This window comes from Oryctolagus cuniculus, chromosome 12, assembly GCF_964237555.1.
Source record: "Oryctolagus cuniculus chromosome 12, mOryCun1.1, whole genome shotgun sequence".
NCBI lineage: Eukaryota > Metazoa > Chordata > Mammalia > Lagomorpha > Leporidae > Oryctolagus > Oryctolagus cuniculus.
This window is the reverse complement of record NC_091443.1, coordinates 96940846-96959017: the sequence shown is the minus strand read 5'-3', so window position 1 is coordinate 96959017 and position 18172 is coordinate 96940846. Positions and strand designations below refer to the sequence as shown.

General features: G+C 44.0%; 1 protein-coding gene and 1 long non-coding RNA gene across 5 annotated transcripts in view; one reads left to right on the top strand and one right to left on the bottom strand.

The window, feature by feature from the left end:
- The window catches only part of LOC103346435 (neuroblastoma breakpoint family member 4), a 1612367-nt gene that overhangs the window by 168859 nt on the left and 1425336 nt on the right, over window positions 1–18172 (top strand). The window contains exons 12-16 of the long non-coding RNA XR_011380966.1: window positions 3041–3157; window positions 3601–3697; window positions 4829–4937; window positions 6719–6867; window positions 14876–15033. This is a non-coding gene — a long non-coding RNA (neuroblastoma breakpoint family member 4). The remainder of the gene's footprint in view (window positions 1–3040; window positions 3158–3600; window positions 3698–4828; window positions 4938–6718; window positions 6868–14875; window positions 15034–18172) is intronic.
- LOC103345879 (protein sidekick-1) overlaps window positions 1–18172 on the bottom strand; it is a 694014-nt gene that overhangs the window by 569728 nt on the left and 106114 nt on the right. The gene's annotated exons all lie outside the window — the stretch shown is intronic.

Here is an 18172-nt window from a genome sequence, read left to right as displayed (position 1 = left end):
CAATTTTAAAAAAAAGTTGATTCAGAGTTTCTAGTTTGACTTCAATCATTTTAATGGTTTGTTTCTTTCTGAGAATCAATCCATTGTATCTACATTGACCAAATTCTTGTGCCTTGGTTTTCCCATAGTGTTTTTTGATGATTATTTTAGTAAGGTTGTTAGTAATGTCCTCTCTGTCATTTCTCTTGTTATGTCACTTGAGTCTGTTCTCTTTTTTCCTTGTTTCATGTGGATAAATGTATTGTCAATTTCATTGAGGTTTCAAAAATTGTATTTTGGTCTCACTGAATTTTTGTTGTGATATTCTCTATGCCGTTGGCTTCATTTCCATTTGAATCTTTTTCCTCCTTCTGGTTTCTTAAGATTTACTTTGCTGTTCTAGTGTTTTAAGGTAAAATTGGGTTTATTGATCCGATGTTTTTATTCCTTAATATATACCTGTAGAGCAATACAATTTTTCCTGTGAAATTATTCCTGTCAACATGGAAAACTGTATGGATGTACCCACTACTGGGAGCATGTTGAAGGAAATGAAATCATTTTGTAGACAGAGAGGTTTTCACAGGCCTATGCTTATTGCAGTAGAATGCACAATAGCCAGGCTATGCAGTCTATGTATGTATGTATGTATGGTGTACATAGCCCATAATGTCTTTATTCAGTCTTGAGGTGATCAGCATTTTGGCTGATTGCATATCTTTGACATTGTGCATTGATTTATGGGGGCAGAGATAACTCTTTGTTCGTATGTTGCTTTCATTTCCCTTGGGTATATTCACAGGGGTGGAATGCCTGGCTCCTATGGTACGTCTATATTCAGATTTCTGACTTATCTCCATACTGTCTTTCACAGTGGTGATACCAGTTTACATTCCCACCAGCAGTGGATGCGGGTGCCTTTTCCCTTCCTATCCTCAAGGCCGTTGTAGTATTGATTTGCATTTCCCTGATGGCTAGTGATCCTGAGCATTTCTGCATGTGTTTGTTGGCCATTTAGATTTCCTTTCTTGAAATATTTAGCCTGTTGAAGTCCCTTGCCCATTTCTTGAGTGGGTGGTTTGTTTTGCTGTTGTTGAGTTTCTTGAAAGTTTCCGGTAGTTTATCCTTTATCAGTTGCATACTTTGCAGATAATTTCTCCCATTCCGTTAGTTGCCTCTTTAGTCTTGCAGGCCAGAAGCTTCTCAATTTGTTTTTTTTGGTGTCCTCTTCTATCCCTTTCTTTAATCTGTTGTGATCCCCAGATATTGAACATCCTTGGTTTTATTTATCCAAACGATTATATTTTCTTTGTAGCTCTGTGAATGGGATTGGTCTTTGAAGTCCTTTCTCAGCAATGACATTGTTTGTGTATACAAATAGGCTGCTGATATTCTATCCTGCCACTTTACCACATTCTACTCTGAGTTTCAATAGTCTCTTAGTGGAGTCTTTTGGATCTCCTATATATAGAATCATGTCATCTGCAGATAGGGATAGTTGGACTTAACTCCCTTCCAATTTGTATCTACAATTGAGAAATGAGAGAAGAAGTACCAACATGATCATGTGCACGTAGAAAATGGCAACAGTGACCTCGAATGGTACCTTTCTGTATTCTGTCTTGCTTTGTGGGACACGTGATTTGTCCCATTTCAAACATGATCCATACGTTAAATTCAGGTCAAGAATGTAGAGGGCGGGGACTGGGAAGCAGAGCTGTGTTCTGTGGAGAACTCCAGATCACAGGTGTTTCAAGTCCTTGTGCGAGTAGGTACATAAATTTCTGAAGAAGTAAATTACAAAGATTTCCTCATGCGTAAGTCAGAGATAATACCACACAGTATGTTTGTAAGGAAGAAGAGAATGAATGGGTACCATAATCTTTTCTAAGATTGATTTAAATTCTTTTTCAAATTCTTTGTTAATTGGGTATGCAATGCATGGAGTATCACATTCTAAATAAACTCTAGTAGTTGGCCGTTTTGTAGTATTTTATTTACAGCTATGTCTTCCTTTTTTAATTTTTTACTTTTCTGTAAACATTTATTTATTTGAAATTCAGACATATACACAGAGAGGATGAGAGGCAGAGAGAGAGAGACAGACAGTCAGAGAGACAGATAGATAGGTTTTCTATCTGCTGTTCCACTTCCTAGTCGGCTGCAATGGCCAAAGCAGAGCAGATCCAAAACCAGGAGCCAGAGCCACCCGTGGTTACTTTTGTGGGTGCAGGGTTCCAAGGAGTTGGGCCATCTTCTACTGCCTTCCCAAACCACATCAGAGAGCCACATCGGAAGTGCAGCATTCGGGACTCAAACCGGCGCCTAGATGGGATGCACGATGTGGGTGGTGGCTATACCCACTACCCCACAATGCCAGGTGCTCCGGAAGTCATTGTCCATGGGATGCTGCTGTCTGCTAACATTCCTGGGAAAGCAGAGAGAGAAGGCCCAAGGTCTTAGGACCCTGAACCCAGAGTGGAGCACTGGATAAAGTCCCTGGCTTCTGCCTTTGCCTGGCTGAGCCCCGGGATTTGTAGCCACCTAGGGGGTGAACCCCCAGATGGATGATCACTCAGAGAGAGAAAGAGTACTCGCGATGCTGCTTGCACTGCTGCTCTCCCCAAGCAGTGGCAAGGGCCAGTGCTGGTCCAGGAAGAAGCCAGGAGGCAGGAGCTCCATTCAGGACTCCCACTTGACAGGGTGGCTGGGTTCAGAGTGCCTGGGCCATCAGTGGCTGCCTCCCTGGGTCACAGCCTGGAGAGGCAGGAATGGAAGTGGCCCTGGGGCATCAGGGCATAGCTGCGTCCCCTGGTGCCCTGTCAGTCACCAGTGAGGAGTGCGCCTGTGCCCAGCGCTGTGACCTGGAAGTGCACCCACAGGCGCATCTGTTTTTTCTGCACGGTGCCCCAGCCCAGAGCTTGTGTAAGCACTGAGTTACTGATTTCGATGCTGGTGGCCAAGCCTGAGGAGACCCAGTGCCCCCCAGGGTCAGGCCGGGATCAGCTGAGGCTGTGGTGAGGCAGCCGCTCAGTTATCTTGTGCTTCTGGAACTTTCTAGGCACAGTCCTCTTCTTTGGCCGCTCTGAAAGACTGCACCTCAGGACCGGGTCCCTGTGTCAGGAACAGAAAGGTTCTTTCTGTGGAGAGTTTGGCGCGGTGGCCTTCCTGTCACTGGGTAGGCGGGGCCTGGGGGACAGTGAGTGGGGAGGGTGTGTGTGAGGGGTAGCTGAGATAGAAGGTGGAAGAGAGTGGGGGTTAAGGGGAGGCTGGAGGAGAGAGGAAGGGGGGAGAATGAAAAGGTGGTGTGAAGGTGGGGAGGCAAGGAAGGGAGGGGCAGAAACCCACGTTGGGGAGAAGAAAGGAAGGGGGAGAGTGCCAGGAGTTCTGGCGGGCATGTGTGGTGCAGGGGATTGGGAGAGGTAGAATTTTTCCCACGGGCCCAATTCTGTCTTGGGGGTTTTCTGTCCCTGGCCGGAAGTAGCCTTTGCCACGTCCTTGAGAGGACTTGACTCATGCCTCTCTTCTCCAGGTAGTTCAGAAGTGTAAGGTGAATGTGCAGGAAAACGGGGGCACGGGGCACTCGAATTATTTGGCAGCTAATCCGGTGAATTTTCACAGGCTGCACACATGGAGGAGAAAGCAGAAGCTTAGAGAACCCCCAAGAATCCTTCTCTGTGCTCTGTTCCAGCCTGCCCCCAGATTCTGACACCTCATAGTAAGTACTAGATATTCTTTTCTATTTAAATATTGGTTTGAAAGGCAAAGTTCTAGATAGGCGGTGCAGGAGAGATCTTTGTGTATGGGTTCACCCCCCAGGTGGCTACAATGTCCTCGGGCTGGGCTAGGCCAAAGCAGACACCATGTACTTTATCCAGTACTCCAGTGTGGGTTCGGGGGCCCAAGTCCTTGGGGTGCTTCCTCTGCTTTTCTAGGTGTTTGATCAGACAGCTGGATCACAAGTGGGAATAGCCTGGGGGTGGGGGAGTGGCAGACAGAACAGTGGCATAGTGGATGAAACTGCCGCCTGCAGTACCAGCATCCCATATGGGTGTCTTCCTTCTCTGTGATACTTTTCTCTCATTCCCCCCAGCAGAACGAAGTATCCAGAGCTTCTGTAAGACACTACCTATACATGTAAAGTGCTTACCCATTTTATCACCATTTATTTGCTAAATACCTGTATCCTGTATAAGACTGTGAGCTTGTCCAGGGCAGGACTTTGTCTCTCTGCTTTCATTCCTGTAGTCCCTGGTACACAGTTGGAATTCAGCTTATGCAGAATTAACAATGCACTCACTTTTGGATCTTGGGACAGGAAGTGTTGGTTATAGAAAGGTCTGTTTACAGGGATAAAGGTAGGAGGGACAAGAAAGGATGTTTAAGAGAATCAGCATTAATGAAGCACTTTTTGTTGTCAGGCTTCTTAATGCACCATTGTCTCATTTCTAAATAACAACACAAGGAGGGGAAGCAAGAGTTTTATTTAATTATGCCACATTGTCCTGTCTGATCCTCTTCAAAGTTCTGTGAGGAAGGCGCCACTGATACTCTTTTAAATATGAGTTAAAGGAAGTGGGAACCAGCCCTAGGCCATTTATGGAGGTCAATGAAGTTCCAGTTTAAATGCTGCTGTGCTTGCCCCAGAGCCGTGTCCCTCCTGGGGTTAGAACCTCAGCTTCCATCGGTTCCAGAGTTGGGGTATCAGAGAGGTGGTAGCTGGTAAAAACCAGTGGTCCTAGTCTTTGGGCTTGTCTGTGTGTGGAGCATAACTACAGGGACTTGAGCTGTGTCACTAAGGACCCTTCTTTCTAACGCTGTGGCCTCATGCAGTGATTTGTTAATACAGGTCTTGTGTCCTGATTCACACCAGTCGGGAGTCTTGAGCTGTTGGGGGAGTCTGAGGAGGACACCTGGCTACCCTGTGACTGGAGCTGACTTTTAAGAGGGACCCTGAGGTATGAAAGGAGATTTGCTGGTAGGGTTAGGACCAGAGGATTTGAGGAGTCCTCAAGGTCCCCTGGTGATTAGACTTTTTAAAATTTATTTATTATTTATTTCAAAGGAAGAAAGAAATATTTCATGTGTTAGTTTACTTCCCTAATGCCCACAAGAGCTGGAAAGGTATGTAAAGCCAGGATCTGGGAACTCAATCCAAGTCTCCCATGTGAGTGGCTTGGATGTAAGTACTTGAGCCATCACCTGCTGCCTCCCAGGTTGGAGTAGTATGAAGCTGGATTCAGGACTTCAGCCAGGACTTGATCCTGGGCACTCTAACATGGGCTGTGGGGATTGCAGTAGAGGCTTAGTCGCTATACCATTAGTCTTCAGTTCCTTCCTTCAAAGTGTGGCTGGCTACTTGGGAGGGGTTTACCTCACCACTGCTACCTGGGCCTGCTGCACAATTTTGTGAGCACCTTGTTCCTAAGGCAGCGGTAAAATGCCACTAAAGATACTAAAACATAAAGCTCTTTCCTTTCTTCCATGTATCCCCTTGGCTCAGACTCATGTTCTTTTGACTTGCTTACAAAACACAAGTTCAAAGATAAAATTTTGAGGCTTTTTAAGACACAACCAGCGGAGGTTTAAACCCAGTGCAGGCCCTTCTGAGTGCCAGCCCTGTGTGACTGTTCCAATGTGACTGTGTAGGCTGCACGCCCATGAGGTTAGCCCTGGCTGCTGAGTATAACCCATTGGCTTTAACTAGTCTGGGTCTAATCATATGACACTCCAGGGAACCTGGACAGACTTGATGTCTTATTAAGTCAGCTCCCTGAGGATTGTGTGGACTAGCTAGTGATACTGTCTTATGATCCAGCTCCTCGTTTTCTTAGCAACCTCTTCTCCAGCTAGGGCTGGTATCTTTTTCCAGTGTAAGACTCCTCATCCCTGGCCTTGAGCACTGAGAGGAACTGGAATGCTGCTGTGTGGCAGAGACCTCCTGCAGGTTCTCTGAGCATTCTGAGTCCCCACGACTCCGCTTAGTGTTTCTATGGTACCACACTGTCAGAACTGTGTTCGCAAATGAGGCAGGGGACAGTCTGTCCCTGCTGTATTCCTGTTCTGAACCTGGCAATCAAGGTCCACACAAGGCCGATGATAGAAATGTTGCATCCAGGCTGGTGCCGTGGCTCACTTGGCTAATCCTCCGCCTGCGGCGCTGGCACCCCGGGTTCTAGTCCCGGTTGGGGTGCTGGATTTTGTCCTGGTTGCTGCTCTTCCAGTCTAGCTCTGTGCTGTGATGTGAAAAGGCAGTGGAGGATGGCCCAGGTGTTTGGGCCCCTGCAGCTGCATGGGAGACCAGGAGGAAGCACCTGGCTCCTGGCTTCGGATCAGCGCAGCATGCCAGCCATAATGTCCATTTGGGAATTTGGGAGGTGAACTTATGGAAAAGGAAGACCTTTCTCTCTCTCTCTAACTCTGCCTCTCAAAAAAAAAAAAAAAAAAGAAATGTTGCATCCAGAACAGCCCCCTTATAACTAAGATCACCTCAAGGGCCCCACAAATGGATCTTGGACCAGAATTCAGGACTTTATGTGCAACTTGAACACTTCCTGCCTTGGGAAGTTCACTGCCCCCACCCCCAGGACATGTTCTTAGCTGCTTGGTCCTTGGTGTAGAGGCTATGGCCTCTGGAAATGTTGTACTGATTTGACTTCTGAGTGTCCAGATGCCAGAAAACATGTAACGGAGTTCCTCGGATCTGTGTGACCACTTGGATATCCAACTGTGATTGCAGACACCCATGGTGGACTTTTGAGTGCTGCCGCCTCACGTTGGAGCTGAGTGCTTCCTGCTGGGACCGCGTGATCTTCCTGGGATGCCAGGGTGGCACAGCAACCCATGGTGCTCTGGATGCTCTTGCTGAATCTGTGTGTAGCTTAGAAGGTAAAACTGTGTTTTCACTAGGATGGAGCAGAGTCTCAGAAGGACAAGGAGATGGTCCTATAAGATATTGATGCTGGGGCCGGCGCTGTGGCACAGCAGGATAAAGTGTTGGCCTGCAGTACTGGCATCCCATATGGGTGCTGCTTCATGTCCCAGCTGCTCCACTTCGGAGCCAGCTCTCTGCTAAGCCTTGGGGAAGCAGTAGAAGATGGCCTGAGTCCTTGGGGCTCTGCACCTGTGTGAGAGACCCAGAAGAAGATTCTAGCTCCTGGCTTTGGATCAGCTCAGCACTGGCCATTGCAGTCATGGGGAGTGAACCAGCTGTTGGAGGACCTCTCTCTCTCTTTGTCTCTCTCTGGCTCTACCTCTCTCTCTAACTTTTTCAAATAAAATAAATCTTTAAAAAAAACTTAATGATAATGTGTGCATTTGATCTAACTTGGAAAGGAAATTTCATTCCTCTGCTTCAAGTCAGCTTGCAATTCAGGAAGGGCAGCATTTTTGTGAATTTAGAGAATCTTTAGGCTTCTTGCTTCTTCTCTGCTAGCCTCTCCCTTGTAAATTATCATGTAGCATCATTCTTTGCTCTGGTAGGATCCATATTTTTTAAATTTATTTGACAGATAGAGTTAGACAGGGAAAGAGAGAGAGAAAGAGAAAGATCTTCCTTCCATTGCTTCACCCCCCAAATGGCCACCATGGCCTGAGCTATGCCAGTCCAAAGCCAGGAACCAGGTGCTTCCTCCAGGTCTCCCACGTGGGTGCAGGCGCCCAAGGACTTGGGCCATCCTCCACTGCCTTCCCGGGCCACAGCAGAGAGCTGGAACCAAAGAGGAGCAGCCGGGTCTAGAGCCTGGTGCCCATTTGGGATGCTGGTGCTGCAGGTGGAGAATCAGCCAAGTGAGCCACGGCACCGGCCCCCGGATTCACTTTTTTTTTTTTGACAGGCAGAATGAACTGTGAGAGAGAGAGACAGAAAGAAAGGTCTTCCTTTTGCCGTTGGTTCACCCTCCAATGGCCGGTGCGCTGCAGCCGGCACACCGCACTGATCCGAAGCCAGGAGCCAGGTGCTTCTCCTGGTCTCCCATGGGGTACAGGGCCCAAGGACTTGGCCCATCCTCCACTGCACTCCCGGGCCACAGCAGAGAGCTGGCCTGGGAGAGGGGCAACTGGGACAGAATCCAGTGCCCCGACTGGGACTAGAACCCGGTGTGCCGGCATCACAAGGCAGAGGATTAGCCTAGTGAGCCGTGGCGCCGGCCTGGATTCATTTTTAAAACCGTCTTTTTTCTCTTCTGTATGAGAATACTTCAGAAAGTTAATGGAAAAAGGAATGAAAAGATAACTTTATTTTGGTGTAAAATTTTTTAAACCCACGCACATTTCTTTTAACATTTTCTCTGTAATGTTTGGAGATCCCTCGTTTATGATAACAAGTCTTGGCAAATTTTTTGTCATTGTCTTGTTTCTTTAGTTATTAGGAATAAATTATTTTGTTAGGATGAACTTAGCCTATTTGAATTAGTGTTGGATCTCATTTGCTGTGAAATAAAGAATTACTTTATGGATAATGAAAGCAATTTAATGATGTGGTGTAAAGGAGCAAACAATATTACTCAGTCTATTAACATCAGGAGACTTCTCTCTGACCTCTTAACAGTGCCCTGCAAACTGTATATTATTGCACTCTTGAGGCAGGGGCTGAAGTCTGGCCTGAAGGTATTTTAGAGAATGCTCCAGGTGGAAAAGTCATAAAAAAGGCAGAGAAATATTCGTAGCAATAAATGCGAAGGCAGAAGAGACTTCTAGAATTGAAGTGACCACAAGGATTGCTGGGATTTTTTGAGCAGTACAGACTAGGTTGTCTGTACTGGGCTCCCGATACAATCACTACAGCCTTGTGAAATTAAAAACTCTATGAAGTTCTACAGAATGGTGTTTGAGACTCACTAATAGGATTCAACCTACAAGGAATGCAGATGAGACAGAGCATCTCTGACCTTAACAGTGGCGGTCTTTACTTTCGCTTTATATTGCTATAGCAACTTTAAAATGCCTTCTGTTTAAAAACCTGAGGAAATGTATGTGAAAAGTCTTTTTGGCAATCTTTTGTTATCAGTAAATTCACCATCTTAAGTTTGTTATAACTTACTGAACCTGTGATACTAGGAACTTGATAGAACTTTGCAGCACTGGACTGCAATTTGCAGCTTGCTCAAAACTGAGGGAGTTGGAGCTTACCCAGCATAATTAGAAGTGTACCCTCTATTTGAAGCCTTGGCAAGAACCATAATTTAGGATTGTGGCTGTGTGGCACTGGTAGAACATGTTGTTCAGTCCTGAGTTTGGGCACCTTGTTTGTATATGACAGAAAAACAGCTTTCAGAAACTTCCTGGTGGATAAAGTATCCTTTTCACAGTCTGGTGGTTTCACTGCTTTTTTTCTAAATGTTTCATTTTCTCTTCAAGTGCAGGCATGTTCATTTTATCAAAGCAGGCATTTTCTCTTCTTTAAAAATAAATCTTGAGTATTCTGAAGAAATTTTCCAAACCGCTAGGGTATATAAAAGCATGTTGTGTGAGCATAATTACAAGGATGGAATGCTTTGCTTTTGAGTAGCAATGGACCAACACTTGGTGTGCTAAGAAACAGTTTTTATTCTATTTTGTGGTTGAAAGCTTGCTTACTACTGCTCCTGATCATAATCTTAGTCCTTTTTGTCAAATGGATTTAGAGCCCACAGCACCTTTTTATCCACCTTCTCTCTGAAAAGCAGTGGGAGAGAGAGCAAATTTTTTAGATTCATTTATTTATTTGTGAGGTAGAGTTACAGACAGAGACAGAGGTCTTCCATCCACTGGTTCACTCCGTAAATGGTTGCAATGGCCAGAGCTGAACCGATTCAAAAGCTGGAGCCAGGAGCTTCTTCGAGGTCCCCTGCATGGTTTCAGGGGCCCAAGAATTAGGCTATCTTCTGCTGCTTTCCCAGGCCATACGTTTCACTTTTAATTCTTCCTATGGCTTTAATTTAGCTACCTGGGAACCCTGAGCTGAGGATAGGACGAGTGTTCCCAGCCTCATTTTATGGGTCAGCAATAAATAAAGCCTGAAATAGTGGCTGCATTTGTCCATCTGGAACTTGATACCAAAGCCCAGAATTTTAGTTTTATAAATATTGATGATTTTTGGCTCCAGAATTTAAAAGAAGTTCAGCATCTTTACTTTTTGTTATTCTGAATGTGATTTACTTGTCCCTAAAGTGTGCACATTACAAAATTTATGATTTAGAAAGTGGAAATTGAAAAAAAGAAAATGGAAGTTACCCCTCAGCTCTGTTTGGAGATGTCCGAAGCACTGGTGACAGTTTGATGTGTCCTCTTCCAGGTGCTTTCCGCACCTTAATAAAAGTGTGTGTGTGGGGGGGTGGGTGGGTATGGTTGGGTGTATTTGTGTGTGTACTGTGCTCACATGCACATAGAAATGACTTTGTGCAGAACTGTGTTCTTGATAGGATGGTTTTCCATCTTCCTTTTTATACTTGACAGTATAGTAATTTTTGTATCATTATAAATATATAGATCTCATTCTCTTCAGTGACTGTATAAGATTACATTTTATTCCAATATAAGTGGTTGCCATTTTGTGTGATAATTCTGATTTTTTTGCCATTAAAATAATGCTGCACTGAGAAACCTGGAATATCCATACCTGAGCATCCCAGGAACTGCTGTTTTGATGACCTGTGTTATTTGAGAATCACTAGGTCAAGTACAGTCCTGTTTAAAATGTTGCTAGGTCCTTCTAAATTATCCTCCAGGGTTGCATCCATCTAGACTTCCACAAACAGTGAGGTAATCTCCTGTGCTTTCCATCAACACCAGGTTTTTATAATTCACATTCCTTTCAGTGAAGCATCTCTGCTTCAACACAAGACAAGAGCTGCCCTTTCATCACTCCCTGTTGGCACACCAAGGGCAGGTGGTGTAGAGGAGTCCGTTATAGCTAGCAGGGAGGTGAGCATATGTTAAGCTAGAAACAGAGGTGATTGGCTTTCATTCCTGTTTATTAATTCAGATAATGTTTCTTGAAGGCTGTTACTGGCCATGGACCCTGGGAATAGCATGATAAACAAGACCATGCTCTGCCTTCAAGAGCTTGCATTCTAGTGTGGGTCAGCCTTGAACACATCCAGTAGAATATAATGTCAAGTATGGTGAAGACTTCAGATGAAAAATAAAGCAGAGAAAAGGACAAGGGAGGAGGTGTGTGTGGGGAGACCAGGTGCAAGAGAGGATGCCACTCGGATGGTCTTGGAAGGTTCTCTGCTGATGGGACTCTTTTTTCTATATATTTTATTTAATGAACATAAATTTCCAAAGTACAGCTTATGGATTACAATAGCTTCCCCCCCCATAACTTCCCTCCCACCCACAACACTCCCCTCTCCCACTCCCTCTCCCCTTCCATTCACATCAAGATTAATTTTCAATTATCTTTATATTAAGTATATTAAGTAAAGATCTTTATATTAAGTAAAAATTTCCACAGTTTACACTCACACAGAAACACAAAGTGTAAAATACTATTTGAGTACTAGTTATAGCATTAATTAAACACCTAAGAGTAATTGTGTATTAATTACAGAGTTCAACCAATAGTTTTAAGTAGAACATAAAAATACTAAAAGGGTAAAGTATTAAGTTTTTTTCTTTTTTTTGTTATATAGTTATTTTTTTATTTAATAAATGTGAATTTACAAAGTGCAAGTTGTCTATTGTTGTGGCTTCCCCCCCCAAACCTCCCTCTCTCCCGTGGCCCTCCCCTCTCCCACTCCCTCTCCCATCCTGCCCTTCATCCTGATGGGACTCTTGAATAGAGACCCACGTGCAGTGAAACCTGAGCCCCACTGATAACCTGTAGAAGGCCCCATCAAGCTGGGTCTGGCAATAGCAAGTTCAGAAGGCCTGAGAAAAAAGCCAGTCAGGCAGGTTCCAGAAGAAGCCCCGGAGCTGCACTGACTTTTGATTTGCTAGAGGGAGATAATTGAGCTACTTAATTTCTTTATCAAATGCCGTGTTGAGGCAAATGAAACTGTGAACCGCATGTGTGTGTCTTTGAAAGAGTGATGCTGTTCATGTACGGTAGCACTTGAACCACTAGAATGCAGCATCTTAACCACTAGACAGCAAGTCTCTGTTAGCATTCTGTAGAATGAAGTGGCATTGCATGCCAGCTCTTTCACTACTAGAAGGCTGACCTGGTTGAAATTTACACAGGAGTTGAACAGACCTCCGCACCTTCAGTGTGGATAAGACTAGAGCAGTGCACTCTTGTGCCTGACTGCCCTTTGTTCTGCCTCTTTGTGTTGTACATTATTAAAAGTGTTTTCAAAGCTCTGGTGCTCACAGCTGAAAATAAAGTAGTAGGTTGGAGGACAGTCACAGACAGCACTGTCCACTCAGCAGGTCAGGTAGTTTCTCCTTAACCATTGTACCAAATGCCCTACTCCACCCATTATTAACTCTAGTCCTTTCAGAGTTATTAGCTGTGTTATAAAATGTCTAACTTCCAGAGGGGTTTTGTAAATCTTTAAAGTAAAAAATATGAACATTTGTTGCCACCGTTGTGGCCTAGCTGGTAAAGCTGCCGCCCGTGATATCAGCATCCCACATGGGCACTGAATCAGAGTCCTAGCTACACTTCCAATCCAGCTGTCTGCTAATGCACTTGGGAGGGCAGCACAAGATAGCCCAAGTGCTTGGGCTCCTGCGCCCATGCTCCTGTCTCCTGGCTTCGTTCTGGCACAGCCCTGGCCGTTGTGGCCATTTGGTGAATGAACTAGTGTATGGAAGACATCTCTCTCTCTCTCTCTCTCTCTCTCTCTCTCTCTCTCTCTCTCTTCCTCCCTTCCTCCCTCCCTCCTTCCCTCTCGTTCTGTAACTCCACCTTTAAAATAAATGAAATGTTTTTAATAAAGAACCTTTAACCATTCAAAGCCTCAAGTAGAAAGAAAAAGAACCTTACAGACCCACAGTACAAACTGACGTAAAACCTTCACTGAAATTTTTGTTGAAGTTTGCTGGTAGTGTTCATCAGAAATGACACATGCTGACTTGTATGAAGTGAGCTGATTGATATTCTTGAAACTGTGTAAAAATCACTTCTGCTTGTTTTTACACAATGTACCTGTTACACTCCTGAGCTACTCGAGAGCTGTTGGGTAGAGATGTTATTACTGAAAAAGTGGTCACACTGCACAGATCCCATGGGCACCATTACACTCTATGACTGGCACTTCCAGGGCTAGTGCTGTGCACACCTGGGAAGCCTTACCCACAGGTGGTGTCGTATCCGCACAATGGCTGCATGATGGTTCTCTCTTCATTTAAATGGTTGGTAGGGTTCCATTAGCACACAGTCCTTCAAGTTGTGACTTTTCAATATTGCTCACTCACATGGTTTTGAGTCCCCTTGGGGGGGAACAGTTGCGGCCCTGAGGGGTTGCCCACTTTTCTAGAGACAAGGACAGGCCTAACCTTGCCTCCTGGAACTTTCTCTGAGTTACAAACCTCTTAGAGTTATGATACAACCTTGAAATTTTGTATTTAATGGTGTATCTTTAAGCAGAGGTATCTTATAAGCATAGTGCAGCAATCATAGACTTATTTTTATTCTTTTTTTTTTATTAAGGAGGAGGGAGTAAAGCATTGTTGGTCGGTGCACATGGTGCTTAATGTGGAATCTGGAGGTGGAGATGGTGTTTTCTTACTTATATAGTTTATGATTTCCAACTATCTCCAAGAGGTAAATACTAGAATTAGGTCTAGGCTGTGGTTCTAGCTGGTATGGTTCTGTTTTAAATTTCATCTCACATCTGCTTGGCATCAAGATTTCCAGCTTTCCAAGGTTGGCCACACATTTAAAGCAAGTGTCCAAACCAGTTGTTAGAAGAAAAGATACAGCAGTGGTAACGATGATGCTAAATGAATCATTTGTGTGATATCTGACACCTCATCACCTAGTTGAAATATCTATGTGTTTTCTTTTTTACTGCAATAAAAATAATTCAGACTTACCGAAACTGTATATTTCCATTCCTTGCACATCTATTTTCTGACTCATTGGGCTTCTAAAATTCTGTGGATAGGGGCTAGTGTTATGGTACAGTGGGTTAAGCCACCACCTGTAATGCCAACATCCCATACTTGTTTTCTTTCTGTAATCAAGTAGTTGAAAAACAACCACCACGCCCAATGCAGGAGTCATATAAAAGCAATTTCACTTTATTTGAGCACTCTAAGGAGAAAAAGCAGATGAGTATGTACTATACCTAGAGAGAAAAACTCTGTCAAATTTTAGATTGAATGGTGGGCCAGCGCCGCGGCTCAATAGGCTAATCCTCTGCCTTATGCTGCTGGCACACCGGGTTCTAGTCCCGGTCAGAGCGCCGGATTCTGTCCCAGTTGCCCCTCTTCCAGGCCAGCCCTCTGCTATGGCCCAGGAGTGCAGTGGAAGATGGGCCAAGTCCTTGGGCCCTGCACCCTCATGGGAGACCAGGAGAAGCACCTGGCTCCTGGCTTCGGATCAGTGCAATGTGCCGGCTGCAGTGCACCGGCCGCGGCAGCCATTGGAGGGTGAACCAACGGCACAAGGAAGACCTTTCTTTCTGTCTCTCTCTCTCACTGTCCACTCTGTCAAAAATAAAAAAAATAAAAAAAGTAGATCGAATGGTGGAATAAATTCCGTGACAGAAGTGAAAGAAACAATCAACTTGTGGCCCCACTACACTGGAGCCTGGCCTCACTGCCTACTTGGGACAGACAGCAGGAGCTCAGGAGAAGCCTGGAGCCACACCCTCTGTGCAAGCCTGCACAGGCTTGGTCTTTGTTTTCTGATTGGTTGGAGCCTGGAGGTAATCCAATCAGACTTGATGTATGCCGTTGAATACCGAGTTTATAAAAAGGTTACTCAGTGTTGCTGTTTCCCTTTTCTCTTCTTTGTGTCCAGCGTCATGGAGCTCTTCATTGGAACATGTGCTAAGCCCTGGCTCTAAGAACAAGGAGGTGAGCAGCCAAGAGCAATACTTGCAGGAAGGGCCAGGCTGCCAGTGTCAGAGGAGTGGCAGTAGATTCAACAGGACCCTCAGGTTTGTCCATCCTCACCTGGTGAGTCTTCTTGAAATGCTTGTGCATATAATTCATATACTTCTATATTATAAATTTAATATCATATGTTCTAAATAGATTTTAAATTTTATATTTAAAACATATATGTGCTTGGAGGTATCATGTACAGTTCCAGGAGGTGTGAGCCTACCTGGCTAAATTCTGATGCCAGGATAGGTGAACCAGCAGGTGAGTCATCTTCTTTTGGGTAGGCAATTTAGATGCCCAGCAACTATGTGAATTTCCAGGTCTCTTGTTTTATTTTCTGGATTTATAGTTCTACTTAGTGTATAGGAGCTGAGAAAATGGATCTGGTCACCAAAACGGTAGTTCCTGCTTGCAAGATTTGCTTCCTGTTTTTCCTAATTTGCTTAGATGGTTTATCTCAGTTTTCATTAAGGGTTCTCCAACACAGCAGTGATAGCATTGAGTGATAACCCCAAAAAGATGGTTGTATATTGTTGTCACTGCCCCACTGAATTCTAATTCTGCCTCTGTGATATCCAGTGTTCCCTAATTTTATGAAAAAGTTCCTGAGGAATACATTGTTCTGTTGTGTTAATGAATATGGTTATATGGGGAGACATATCATGTAAAATTTACATATCCCAATCATATTATTGCATTAACTAGGCATATGAGGACTCTGTTTATCATCAGAGGCACCTAGATCCGAGGATGGCACCGAAATTTCTAGTAGTAAGCATTACTTCCTAAGTATATTCGTTTCAGTTATAAAACTGTAAGGTTCTGAATAACTCAGTAGAGGTTCTTTTTACTTCTAAATTAGATTTTGAAATATTGAAATCATTTGGATTATGATATTTCTAGACCATTTTTAGGTCTGAGAAGGCAGGGGCATTGTTTCTGCACAGTATCCACAATGGTTGCCATATAATTGGTTCTAAAACTTCAGTTGATGAAATGAAATCCCTATTTGTCCCTGTGTTTCAAACAACACAAAATTTCAAAATCTGTAGGTATTGTGTTCTGTGGTTTGGTTCTTACAGTATGTGGTGAATTAAGTCTTCCTTCCTTCTGGTTAGCAGTTACTAGTGTTGACACCCAGGGATCATTCCTTGATCCTCATTGTATGAGATGCTGACCAGTGACTACTCTGAAACAGCCCCTTGGTGCAAGTCCTCATGGATGTTCCAGTTTACTCAGTATCCGCTCTTGGTGTTCCTGTTAGTGCTGATTGTTCAAATCTAGAAGTTGAAATGACCTCATGTTAAGTCCAGGTGTTTGTTCTCACTGGTCTTCCCATCCTAGACAGCCTTATCTCTGTACTGTGTTTCAGGAAGGTCTTGGCTTTTACTCCCATCATTAGCTAGACCTGTTAATATTGCCCACAGTTTTCTCGTTTTGGCTATTTTAGAGCTTGGTTCCTTGATTCCATAATTCTTTTCTCTTACACACAACACAACAAGAAAAATCTGTTCTTTTGTTTTCTCATGCTCCCCATCCACAGATGTTCTCTGATAACAGTCACCAGGCATCTCAAAGGCTGGCTGGTCCCTACACCCTTCTCAAAGCCACATGAATATGTGATTCTTTTGCTTTTCACTTTTATGTCTCAATTCTGTCACGTTTTCCACACCTCTGCTCCTGTGACCACCATAAAACTTTAGCATTTCCCACAAAAATCCTCGGCTAGCAATTTCTAATGTACTACTAATAAGAAGTTAAAATATAGAAACTTTCTGGGGAGATTCCAAAATTCGAGTGGTTTATGCCAAACATCTTAAGATGCTTTTCCTCTGTTTAATGAAAGTCATATCTCTGGGGGAAAACTAGATGGAGAGTTTGCTGCAAACAATGCCTTTGTTTCACCTTTATACAATTTTGTTTGTGAGTTATGTAGGCCTCAATAATTATGAATGGAAAAACTGAAACTGTGACTTGCAGTTCAATATTGCAAATATTATAAAGCTTTCTACTGAAGTGCTGTAGTGAGAGAACAGGCATGGAGTCCAGGAAATCCTTCAATGAATTGGTATATGTGTAGTTTTCAGAGTGCTGCTTTCAAAGACATTTAAACTTTGTAAACATTTTCTTACATATGACTTTAAATTTAAAATTGCTGCTTCAACAGACACTATGTGATTGGTAACCCCTCCTACACTAATGAATCACCTTGCTTGATTTCCCCACCTGATTACTGTGGAAGATGACATGTGAGTGTCAAATGGGGAAAGAAAGGTTTTTTAAGATTTATTTAACTATTTGAAAGACAGAGATATAGAGAGGCAGGGGCAGAGAGAGAGTCTGCTGGGTCACTCCCCGTAGGGCCACAATTGCCAGAGCTGAGCTGATATGTAGCCAGGAGCCTGGAGCTTCTTCTGGGTCTCTCACGTGGGTGCAGGGGCCCAAGCACTTGGGCCATCTTCCACTTTCCTAGGCCATATCAGAGAGCTGGATCGGAAGTGGAGCAGTGGGGACTCAAACCAGTGCTCTTATGAGATGCCGGCACTGCAGGCAGAAGCTTTTCCTGCTATGCCGCAGTGCCGTCCCCAAGAAATATTCTTGTGGTAGACTAATGTTCATGGTGTATAGCCCTCTGCTCTGTGCAGGTAGAATTTGAGTAATTCTTGGCAGACCCCTAAATTTTGGAGGTACATAGGGATACCATGATCAGTGTAATGGGATCCACAGTTTTCCAGAGAAATACTTCATGATATCTGCTGGGGTCCTGCCATTTATGAAAATGGGTTCTAAAGCAACCTGATCGGTGAAGACATTGCCACCTATTGATCCAGTGAAGCAAGTCCAGTGTGAGCACCCCTGACCCTAGCAGAGGCTCCACCCCTGGTGACTAAGATGCTGTAGGCCTGTGCTGCTACTCATTCCATGGGGAAGGCCCTGCCATACTGCTGTGAGCATCCTGGGTTAATATTTTGGTATTGCCATGTTTTGGTTTGTTCTTCAACTTAAATACATGGTATCTCCATTTGGTTTGTATATTTCCTCTTGCAGTTTTCACAGCTAAATTTCTTTTTTTAATAATTTTTATTTATATAAAGGTGAACATAGAGCATGTACTTGGCACCTTTCCCTCCTCTCCCTAGCATCCTGCCCTCCTTCCTCCTTCCTTTCTTGTGATTACAAAATAAACTACAAGAATTTCATTGTGAAAATT